This window comes from Artemia franciscana, chromosome 3, assembly GCF_032884065.1.
Source record: "Artemia franciscana chromosome 3, ASM3288406v1, whole genome shotgun sequence".
Taxonomy (NCBI): Eukaryota; Metazoa; Arthropoda; class Branchiopoda; order Anostraca; family Artemiidae; genus Artemia; species Artemia franciscana.
In genome coordinates this window covers 24,045,506-24,058,021 of record NC_088865.1, presented here as the reverse complement: position 1 = coordinate 24,058,021, position 12,516 = coordinate 24,045,506, and the positions used below count along the sequence as shown (strand labels likewise).

General features: G+C 33.4%; 1 long non-coding RNA gene across 1 annotated transcript in view; it reads left to right on the top strand.

The window, feature by feature from the left end:
• Positions 1-9,869: 9,869 nt before the first annotated feature.
• LOC136025056 (uncharacterized) overlaps positions 9,870-12,516 on the top strand; it is a 51,192-nt gene continuing 48,545 nt past the window's right edge. The window contains exon 1 of the long non-coding RNA XR_010617006.1: positions 9,870-10,140. This is a non-coding gene — a long non-coding RNA (uncharacterized LOC136025056). The remainder of the gene's footprint in view (positions 10,141-12,516) is intronic.

The window sequence follows — 12,516 nt, the reverse complement described above, 5'->3', positions numbered from 1 at the left end:
AGAGTCTTATAAGTCAAGAAGTCACATTAAAGCCGTTCAATAAACAACACTCGAGTAAAAAAGCTTGGATTAGTCCTGTGATTTTGAAGCAAATAAATGTAGATCAATTGCTTAGAACTCAAATAATTAATCCAAAACAAAAGATAACCAATTATATAAAATTTATCGAAATAGGTTAAAATTTTAAGAAATGAAAAAAAAAATATTTTGAGAAAAATTTTAAGGTGGAAGGACGCCCTAAAAAACCTGGGGATTAATAAGAGAATTAATTAGACTAAGAATAAATATTGTAGCTGATGATGTAATTAATGCAATGGGAGGGACTTTGAAGATTGAAAATGATATATGTTATGAAATTTAGAGTTATTTTTCGCGGTCCGAATCTAGCTATGTCAGTTGTACCTGATAGTAGCGATCCGGGGTTCGAGCCCTTCCTGAGGGACTCGATTGATGTATCTCTTCACCTTAGACTGTAACGGTTGATGAAATTCAATAAACTTATATATGGATTGCTTCGTAATTCATCTGGTAGCGATCACAATACTTTAAAACACTTAAATGTATTTGCCCTGTTACATCTGAAGTTTTATGTGGATTAATTAATGAGTGTTTTCGTCAAGGAGAATACCCAGATTGTTTTAAAGTTGCCCGTGTAACCCCAATTCATAAGGGTAGTATTCAAAACGACCCAGAAAACTATAGACTGGTATCTGTTAACGCATCATTTACCGTGTTTTAGAGTAAAGTTTGAACAAAAAAAACTAAAGTTTTTTTAGCATCAGAATGATGAATATTTTTGGAAGATCAAAAGTTACTGGTTTTGAGAAAAACCAGTATTAAAAAGTTACTGGTTACGGATCTCAATTTGAGATCCGTAGAAAAGGACAACGGAATAGGCGATGATTTATTTGGCAACTATTATTAATGGTATAAGAGATAATTTTTGCTACACAATAAACGAACTAAAGGTAAAGCCGACTTATGGAACAGTTTCACTTTTTGCTGATGACAAAACAGCCATTAGCACAAGCTAAGTTAGCGGAGTTGCTGCAGATTTCCATGAAGGAACCAGATAATAGAATTGTAATATGGCTGAGGGTAAATAAAATAAGAATTGATATGGCTAAGTTTAATTTTATTATTTTTTCGCGATTACTGGACTGATGAATTAGGAATTAGATATGGTTCAAGGACTTGGATATGTCCAATGGCGTAATAAAATGGACTGCGTCTTTGAGATACCTTGGGTTTGTAATAGATGAAACTTTATCTTTTAAGCAACATATAAATTTCACTAGAAAAATTCTGGTAAGAAATCTGGGTATGATGAAACTCCAACATTGTTTTCCTAAATCTGTCCTTCACCGTCTTTAGTTTTCTTTAAGACACCTGTGTATACTTTATTGTTCGAGTATTTGGTCCTCTACTTTTCCTTCTATCCTAAAAGCCAATAAGAGATCTACAAAATCATGCAGTAAGGATTTTAGTTGGCATATCTCCACGTAAGCCTGTTCGAGAAGTTCACCCAACTTTATAAATTTTGCCGACTACTGGCCTTCGTGAATTCTACGTATTGTGGTTTATTTTTGGACTGCAGCAGGATATTCAGCCTCATTGTTTTGGTTATTTATTGTCCATTAAGTCTACTGTTCATTCTCCCTATACAAGAGGCAATATTGACTTCTATGTACTTAGAGATATTTCTTCCCATTCATGTTTTTTTTTTTTTTTGTATAGAGGTACAAAGAAGTAGAATAGTTTAACTTGTGATATTGAGGATATTGGAATCCCCAATATATTTAGATAAACTATTAAGGAACTTATTTTTGCTGAATATGAGTTTTGATTGATTGATTGATTTATTGTGGGAGTTTAGTTAGTATGATGTTCCCGAAGAAAAAGCATAATATATGATATTCTGTTGTATTTATTGTTTAGTGTGATGGTATTAGTGGTGTCGGTGGTCAAGTGTTCTTTTTGTTTTAAGCATTTTATATTTCTACGTCCCCCACGGACAATACTTGCTTTTTAGGGGAAGTAGCAAAAATTTTTGTTTATATGTTTGGTCAATAGATCCTACTCTCTCTCTCTAAGAAAATGACACGAAATAAAACAAGAGAATACAACTACTACTAACAGTTCTCCGCAACACCAAGACGCCTGAGGCCAAAACTGCTACGTTTTATCAAGATCGTAGAATTTGAAAAGGGTCGATCGAGAAAAGTACGATTAATAATGAAAATGAAATAGAATTTGAATAGGATTGATCGGTAAAAGTGCCAAGAACAGAGAAATGAATGGCTTTCAAAAAACACTAAAAGCATTAATACTAACAAATCACCGTAACACCAATTCACCTAGAATAGGACAGATCTGTAAAAGTATTAAGAACAGAGAACCGAATGGTTTGCAAAAACACAAGAATAGTACTACTACTAACAACTCACCGCAGCTGCAAGTCACAGAGCTTAGTGTTATCCACAAAAACATCTGAAAATGTTTAAGGTATGCATGCTTGTGAAAACATGAAAATACTACTGTTACTACTAACAAGTCAATGCACTACCACTAAGCCAACTGAGGTCGACACAGCTGCGTTTTATTAAGGAAATATTTGAAAATGTTTAAGTTATATTATGAATGGTTTGCGAAAACACCAAATTGTACTACTATTGACAACTCACCACCAGTATGAATGGCTTGCAAAAAAACAAAAAAATTCTACTGCTAGTAAGAACTCAAAGCACCATGAAGCCACCTGAGGCCATCACAGTTACGCTTTACTAAGAAAATATCTGAAAATGTATAATGTATAGTAGGAATGGTTTGAAAAAAAAGGAAAATACTACTACTAGTAATTACTCACTGCACCACCAAGCCACCTAAGGTCGACATAGGTACATTTCTTATCAGGAAATATATAAAAGTGTTTAAGGTATTGTTTAAATGGCATACAAAAAATAAAATAAAAATACAACTATTACTAACAACTCACCGCTGAACCAAACTATCTGTGGCTAAAGCTACTGTTTTGTCAAAACAGTGGGATCTGAATAGGTTCGATCAAGAAAAGTACGAAGAATAATCAAATGAAATGGGACTAGAATAGGATTGATCGGTTAAAGTACCAAGAACAGAGAAATGATTGGCTTGCAAAAAATATAAAATGGTGTTACTACTAACAACTCACATAAGCACCGAGTCACCTGATGGCAACACAGCTAAGTTTTGTCAAGAAAAATATCTGAAAATGTTCAAGGTGTAGTTCATAGGGCTTGTAAAAAAAAGACACGAAAATACTACTAGTAACACCTCACAGTAGCACAAAGCCACACGAGTCCACAGCTACGTTTTAATAAGAAAATATCTGAAAATATTGAAGAAACAGTATGAATGGATTGCAAAACATGAAAGTGCCACTACTAGTAAAACCTCAGTCCACCACCAAGTCATCTGAGTTTGAAACAGCTGTGTTTTATTAAGAAAATATCTGAAAGTATTTAAAGTATAGTATGAATGAATTTTTATCTAAGGGTCGCTCTAAAAAAAAATTCTTACATATGACGTGACATTTTCCGTGGGCAGAGGGGCGAAAAATGTAGTCCGTCAGTCTCATTCACGTAACACATCAGTCTCGTTATTTTAGATCATCAGTCTCGACGACTAGTTTTTTTTTTTATATTGGTCCTTCATCTGTACAACACAGTCTAGTAATCGTAACCTTTATAAATTGAGCTAAAATTGATCGTAAAACCTTAAACAAAATTCTCATGGCGTTTCCTCTACACTTACAGTGAATTTCTCAGATTTTATGTAGACGATCCTCGATTGAATGACTTCATAGAGGAAACCACCCTTTTTACCTGTATAACATTGATTTCAGTGCCTTGGGAATAAAGTGTTTAACGTTTGTAAATTTATTTATTAATAATATCTGTACAATAAACGATTTTGGCTTGTTGTTTTATATTTTGGAAACAATCGTAAACATTTTAATAATAGTTTTACTATAAAATTTTGGAGTGACTGAGAAGGGAAATACCATTCAAATAAATGGGTTAAAAATCATTTTAAATTTGACCATCTATTTGACTGAAGCTATCCTGAACAAAAACACGTTATATGTACCCAATAAGATCATTAACACACTCTTGCGTAAGCCGAGCAACGGAAAAACCTACCTAGCTACTTGTATCCATGAGACTGTTGTGTGGCGAAGCGTAAAACCCTACAGAAAAACAAACCCTCGTGTAGACCAAGTAACGAGAAATATCCAGGGCTTGTATCCATGAGAATTCTTGAGCAAAAATAACCCTTGTGTAAGCCTTACCAAAACTAATGACGTTGAATCTAAGAACCCCTTGTTGTCAGAATACAAAGATTTTCGGAAGCAAAAGAAGTGTCAACCTGCCTGAGACTATAGGTAGGTATTCCTCTCCAAAACCTAACACACAAGTATTTGTCCGATTTGAGAGTTTTAGCTATTCCCACCGTTTGTCCATGCTGTTTACCGAAACATTTGGAAAACTATGGGTCTCCCCTTATGCCTACGAGTCCAGGGGATTTGTTGATAATGTTTAAATCCCAAGATAAAGTAGTCTCCAGGGCTCTGGGGGACCTTACTGGCACCCTCATTCGCATACCGTTCCTTTTTTACTCTTTTTTTAATTATACTTGTCAATTTGATTTCAAATTTTCTTTCATAGGCATATATTTTGGGGGTGATACCTGACGCGGGGATGCCATGGATATTCTGTGGTAGCCACAACACTGTGCTGGGTAGAGAATTTAGAGTGGCAAAACCCTATATAGGCCAGTGTATTCTCCTTATGAGCCCTTATGTTGGGTGTTGCCTCTGAATTATTTGTCTATATTATTTTTTCTATTGTTTGGTAAATGACGACTTATACTTATTGACGACATGACTGCCTGTCCATGGATTAATCTTTATGGTTGATTGTGTGTGGCTATGCTGTTTGACCTATGTGATTGTATGGATGAGTAGGGTTAAGGCCTCATTCAAGTGCTGGTCTATATTAATCACTAATTTAGAAAAACAGTCTTCTTTTTCTCCTTCTGTCTCTCTCTTTTTTTTTCTTTTTTTTTGTGTTTATGCTGTTGCATTGGTGATTTCATGATGTTATTATTCAGAAAAAGTACTATTGAATACTTGATTAAGATATATTTGATCAAGATGATTAAGATTGATTAAGATTGATTGAGTGGTAGAGAAAATGAAAAAGAATTGAGCCCTTTTTTTAATTTTTTTTTTAAATGATTGCTATTGTGCTTAGTTTTTTCTTTTTTTCCTTTTATTTTTTCCTTTTTTCAGTTTTTTCTTTTTTTAGTTTTTTCTTTTTTCTTTCTTTTTCTTAGCTTTTGTCTTTTTTACTTTTTTATTCTTTCTTTATTATTTTTTAAGTTTTTAGTTTTTTTTCTTTTTTAGTTTTTTTTCTTTTTAGTTTTTTCTTTTTTCTTTTTTTTAATTTTTTGATTTTTTTAGGTTTTTCAGTTTATCTTTTTTCTTTTTTTTTTCGTTTTTGTTTTTTTCTTTTTTAGATTTTTGCTGTTTTTTCAGTTTTTCTGTTATTTTAGTTTTTCTTTTTTTTCTTCTTTTTTAATTTGTTTTCTTTATTAGGTTTTTCCTTTTTTTTTTTTTTTTTTTTTTTTAATTTCTTTCTCATTTCATGGTTTTTCTCTTTTGTTTTCTCTTTTTTAGTTTTTTTCTTTTTTCTTTTTTTAGTTTCTTATTTTTTTAGTTTTCTTTTGTTAGTTTTTTCTTTTTAGTTTTTCTTTTTTTTCTATTTAGTTTTTTTTGCTTTTTCAGTTTTTTGTTTTTTGTCTAGTTTTTTTTTAGTTTTTTAACTTTTTTAGTTTTTTTTCTTTTTTTTCTTTTGTAACGGTAATAACGTGTAACGGTGTAACGTAAAGATAGTGTAACAGACGGACATACATACAACTCATTTTTATATATAGATAGACTAGCTGGGATCAGGCGACTTCACCGCCTAGTCCCATCTAGCGGCACGCGGCAGGCTTATATATATGGATTCTCATATGTATATACAACGGATATGTGCTAAATTGTAACTGCGTAAAACTTGTGGATATACAACATTTTTCGCTGTTCCATTGTCTGTGCATATACATAGATTGTCCGGTTTACTGACTTTTGAGCATGCAACATATAATTGTCCCTGGGAAAAACAATCCGTATTAAGATCTATACCGCATTTATCTAGTGATTGCCCTACAGCTTTGTTCATGGCGATTGCAAATGCTAATCCAAATGGGAATTGCAATCTTTTAAATTGAAAAGGCAGATCCGTTGGAATTATGAGAATGCGAAACATAAGAACAGCCTCACCCTCGGAAGGCTCTTTCAAAATTGTTGCCTCTATTACGTTTTACATTATTTTTTTTTTACGGCAAGTCGCGTGCCGTCGCAAAGGTTTGGTGGGTTAATATTTTGCAACAGTATTATTGGTTTGCCTATTTTTAGTTGTAGCATGTGTGGTGGAAACCCTGGGAGATCCAGGGAATTTAAAAATTCTGATGGATAGTTAACCGCTTCATTTGATTTCAGACCTGTGTCGATTGACTTGTAAATGACTACCTGGTCTCGAATCTTGGCCAGAATAATAATGTTGATTTCGTGGATGTCTTTGTTCTTGGCTGCCAGAATAGCTCGTTCACTTAGCCATTTATGATTTTTATAATTGGTTAGAATATTTGGAAATAACTTTTCAACCAAATCATTTTTTGACGTCACTAAATTACAGAATTCAGTAGGCAGTTGTATACGTCCTGAAATTGATACAACTGGGAGCTTTCCGTTTCCAATTGCTAGCAACTGATCTGAAAATATTTCACCAGAGTGATTGTTTTGTAATCGGACTCGCATATTTATAGTTAATTTTAATCTCTTTGCGTGTACCCATAAATTAAAATTTTTCAGGCAAGCATTCATTTCATCCGCAGGTGTAGATCTAGGAATAACAGGTAATGTTTGCCTGAAATCTCCCGCAAGCAATATTAATGTGCTGCCAAAGGGTTTGAAATTTCCTCAAAAATCTTGCAATGATCGGTAAAGCTTTCGAGCGAATTTTTGTGTGCCATTGTGCACTCGTCCCAAACAATAAGTTTGCATTGTTGCAATACATTATCCATCCCAGATGATTCGGAAATGTTTCACGTGGGAGTTTCTGTAGATTGCATATTCAGAGGCAATTTCAAAGCGGAATGAGCAATTCTACCACCAGGCAGCAACGTTGCGGCTATTCCGGACGATGCAAGGGCCAACACTGTGTCATTTTTGGATCGAATTGATGCCAGAATCAATCTTATTAGAAAAGTTTTGCCAGTACCTCTTGGCGCATCCAAGAAGAAAATCTTTCAGTTTTGTTTGTTTTTATATTATTTTAGTCTTTTTTTAGGTTTTTTTCTTATCATCGCTATCACTTTCAATTTGTTTGTTTTGTTTTACCTTGGCTTGTCTTTCGTCATTATGAAATACATATCGCCGAACCTTTGTTTTTTTTAACTGAAATCTGGTAGGCATTGATAACCTTATCCAAGTCTATGGCCCCAACCCAATCATCATCGCTATCATTTTCAGTTTTGATACGTTTTGATTCTTGCTGTCCAGGTTGATTTTCTTCTAACTGCACGGTTTTGTGTTGCTCCAGTGTTTCTTCCTGGTGTTCAATTTTTGGTAACATTTGAAATTTGACATTCGGTAACATTTGAAACTAATTGAAATTTGGACAAAATTTCTTTGTGTACCTGGCACTCTAAAGCTCAACAATTTCTTATAAACCTTGAACTTTTGGGTTTCTGTTTTAAGGTTTTCGAATTAATTTAATCCATTGTAAAAATATATAAGCCTCAATTTTTTTGAATAATTATTATTCAGAAAAAGTATTTTTGAATACTTGATTAAGATAAATTTGATCAAGATGATTAAGATTGATTAAGATTGATTGAGTGGCAGAGAAAATGAAAAAGAATTGAGCCCTTTTTTTAGTTTTTTTTTTAAATGATTACTATTGTGCTTAGTTTTTTCTTTTTTTCCTTTTTTCAATTTTTCTTTTTTTAGTTTTTCTTTCTTTTTCTTAGCTTTTGTCTTTTTTACTTTTTTATTCTTTCTTTATTATTTTTTAGGTTTTTAGTTTTTTTCTTTTTTAGTTTTTTTCCTTTTTAGTTTTTTTTTTTTAGTTTTTTGATTTTTTAGTTTTCTCAGTTTATCTTTTTTCTTTTTTTCGTTATTGTTTTTTTCTTTTTTTTAGATTTTTGCTGTTTTTCATTTTTTCTGTTATTTTAGTTTTTCTTCTTTTTTTATTTTCTTCTTTTTTAATTTGTATTCTTTTCTAGTTTTTTCCTCTATTTTTATTTTTTTTTTAATTTCTTTCTCATTTCTTGGTTTTTCTCTTTAGTTTTCTCTTTTTTAGTTTTTTTTCTTTTTTCTTTTTTTTTAGTTTCTTATTTTTTTAGTTTTCTGTTTTTAATTTTTTCTTTTTTAGTTTTTCTTTTTTTTTCTATTTAGTTATTTTTTTCTTTTTTAGTTTTTTCTTCTTTACACTGTTTTCTTTTTCAGCTTTTTCAGTTTTTTGTTTTTTCTTTTTAGTATTTTTTTTAGTTTTTTATCTTTTTTAGTTTTTTTTCTTTTTTCTTTTGTAACGGTAATAACATGTAACGGTGTAACGGTAAAGATAGTGTAACAGACGGACATACATACAACTTATTTTTATATATAGATAGACTAGCTGGGATCAGGCGACTTCGCCGCCTAGCCCCATCTAGCGGCACGTGGCAGGCTTCTATATATGGATTCTCTTATGTATATACAACGGATATGTGCTAATTTGTAACTGCGTAAAACTTGTGGATATACAACATTCTTAGCTGTTCCATTGTCTGTGCATATAAACAGATTTTCCGGTTTACCGACTCTTGAGCATGCAATATATAATTATCCCTGGGAAAAACAATCCGTATTAAGATGAATACCGCATTTATCTAGTGATTGCCCTTGAGCTTTGTTCATGGTGATTGCAAATGGTAATCCAAATGGGAATTGCAATCTTTTAAATTGAAAAGGCAGATCCGTTGGAATTATGAGAATGCGAAACATAAGAACAGCCTCACCCTCGGAAGGCTCTTTCAAAATTGTTGCCTCTATTACGTTTTACATTGTTTTTTTTTACGGCAAGTCGCGTGCCGTCGCAAAGATTGGGTGGGTTAATATTTAGCAACAGTATTATTGGTTTTGCAATCGGACTTATAGTTAATTTTAATGTCTTTGCGTGTACCCATAAATTAGAAATTTTCAGGCAAGCATTCATTTCATCCGTAGGTGTAGATCTAGGAATAACAGGTAATGTTTGCCAGAAATCTCCCACAAGCAATATTAATGTGCTGCCAAAGGGTTTGAAATTTCCTCACAAATCTTGCAATGATCGGTCAAGCTTTCGAGCGATTTTTTGTGTGCCATTGTGCACTCGTCCCAAACAATAAGTTTGCATTGCTGCAATACTTTACCCATCCCAGATGATTCGGAAATGTTTCACGTGGGAGTTTCTGTAGATTGCATATTCAGAGGCAATTTCAAAGCGGAATGAGCAGTTCTACCACCAGGCAGCAACTTTGCGGCTATCCTGGACGATGCAAGGGCCAACACTGTGTCATTTTTGGATCGAATTGATGCCAGAATCAATCTTATTAGAAAAGTTTTGCCAGTACCTCCTGGTGCATCCAAGAAGAACATTTCTCAATTTTGTTTGCTTTTATATTTTTTTAGTCTTTTTTGGATCATTGGATACTACAATATTCAGCGTGTTTATTTTTATTAATGTAACCCTTATTAGTTTCAGTTCGCATTCAGCAGTCAATGGATAAACTTGTCTGACTGCTTTTGCCCGGATACAACGGTTGCTATGCCATGTTGTAGACTTATGTGAATAATAGCGTGATAATTGCTTAAATTAATTGTTCCAATATAATCTTGGATATAAAGGAGTGAGTTCTACGTTCGAGCTAGTTCCTGAGGAATCCTGATGTGGTGTTAGCCGTGCCCTTTTAACGGTTTATGCAAATTGCACGCTGTAAACTAGCGTGGGTAAAAAATAAGTTTTTGTAAAGGTAGGTGACATATTATTTTGATAAAGTCAGGATGGGAAAGAAAGCCAGACCCAAACGCAACCGGATAGAAGCTGAGCTATCGGATCCGGTTATGAATTCTACTAGTAATTCGGATACGAGTGTTAATGCGGACTGCCAGAAAACGAATGCAGAGAATATCATTAAAATTTTGGAAATGGTCCAATCTATAAATGTGAACATGGAAACCCTAAAGCAGAGTGTATTTGAAATTCAGAACGATTTGGGTACAGTTAAAAGTCATGTTATGGTGCTTGAAAATAAAAGTAATGCAACGGACAATGAAATTGCAACAGTGAAGTCGGAATTTCTAACTCTACAAAGTATTGTAAAAGCCCAGTCACAGCTGATTAAGAAATGCAATGAGGAAATGAATGTGGTCGTGTCCCAGTCTCTTGTTGATGAAAATCGGGACAAGTTGCATAATTTGTTGTTTTGGGGCCTTAATGATGTACCCTTGAATGAGGCTGCATCTCGGGTTTCAGAGGTGATTGTAGCTGGTTTGTCACTCCCACCTGACAAGTTGCCACCATTCACTGTGGTTCACTGTTCCAAGAATTTTGTTAAAATTAGGGTGGAAAGTGTCTGTTAAAAAGGACAACCGTGTTATTAAAGTGCCTTGGTACAATGCTAAGAGTTTGTTGGATTCTTAATTTTTTTTAATTTTTCTTTTTTGCAGTTGTTAGAATTAGTGAGTGTTTATTTGTTATTGAAAAGAATAATTAAAAAAAAATAATAACAAAATTTAATAAAAAAAATAAAACTTACTATTTTGTCGCAATAATTATGGTTGTGTGATTGTAGGAATTAGTAGCCGTTGTATTTGGTAACTTGTACATTGGTTCGTTACGGGTTAACGAAATACGGCCTGTTTCTTTTTGTGTTTGTTTTTTTCTAAGATGGAAAGTGTCATTCTTTTGTTGTTTCTTATATTCTATTTTGTTCTTGTTTAGTTCTTTTTCTTTTCTTTTTTGTTTTGTTGTGGAGATGAGGCCAAATTACTTTGTTGTAAAACTGTATAAATATGGTTGATGATGATTGTGGCACCCTGGGCAACAGCCGTCTTAAAATTATGGACGCTTCATTTGTGGATTTTGGTAGTATGTTTACGGAGCAGCTCCACCGGAATTATGATATTGGGATTGCTGGTCAATATGTTTCTTGTAATTCAAAGTACTTATTTAAGGATGGTTTGAGGTCCGTGAATGGTGGTGGTGATTCTGAAGATCTCAGAGTTTTCCATCTTAACTGCCAAGGTTTGAACTCATCTTTTAATTTTATAAGCGAGATATGTGAACTTTCCATTTTAAGGTTATTGGTCTCACAGAAACATGGCTAAATGAGCATAACTCTGCTCTCTTGGATATTCCAGGGTATACATTTTATCATAGGAATCGTCAATTTCGTCAATATGGAGGTATTGGAGCTTATATACGGAGCGATATCGAGGTTTTGGTAAGAAGTGATCTAGTGCTGTTTCACGAGATGTTATTTGAGCCACTTATCCTTCAGCTCAGGCTTAAGCCAAAAGATGTTTATGTTGTTGTACTATATAGACCACCATCTGGGTCTATACCGGCCTTTTTTGATATTTTGGAGGAACAGTTGGATAAACTACCTACTGGTTCGCACCCATTCTTCATGCTCGGGGACTTTAATATTGACCTTAATGATATGAATTCGAATACTCCTATAGATTTCCTACAGCTTTGCATGTCATATAGTTTATTTCCCACTATCAATATTTGTACGCGTGTTACCACTTTAACGGCAAAGCTACTTGATAATATTCTTTCTAATTCTAAATTTTCAGATCCAGGGGTTACTGTTACTGATGTTTCTGACCATTTTGGGATTTCGGCAAGTTTTAAAGTTTGTTTTCCGAGGCTGCAAGGTTCTAGACTGAAAATGAGTATGTTACCTGTGCTCAACCAGGGTAACTTAGAAAAGTTTAAACAAGAGATTTCTAATGTTGATTGGAATAATAAAGTTGAAAATCTAGATGATATAAATATAAGTTTTCAAAGATTTTATGATACATTGATCTCTATTTTGAGTAAAACTTGTGTAGTGAATCGGACAAGGTCAAGGAAAAAGATGCCCAAAAAGCCGTGGGTGTCACCTAGTCTTCTGCGGTGCATAAATAAGAAAGACCAGTTATATAGGGATTCAATAAGGAATGAAAATGATCCAGTTTGCACAAGAATTTATAAAAATTATAAAAATGCTCTTAACAAACTTTTGAAAAACGCGAAGAAAAAATATTTTGAGTGTAAATTTAAAGATGCTAGTGGTAACCCAGCTAAAACTTGGAAAATTATTAAAAGTGTTATATCTTCAACAGATCCGGTTCTGCCT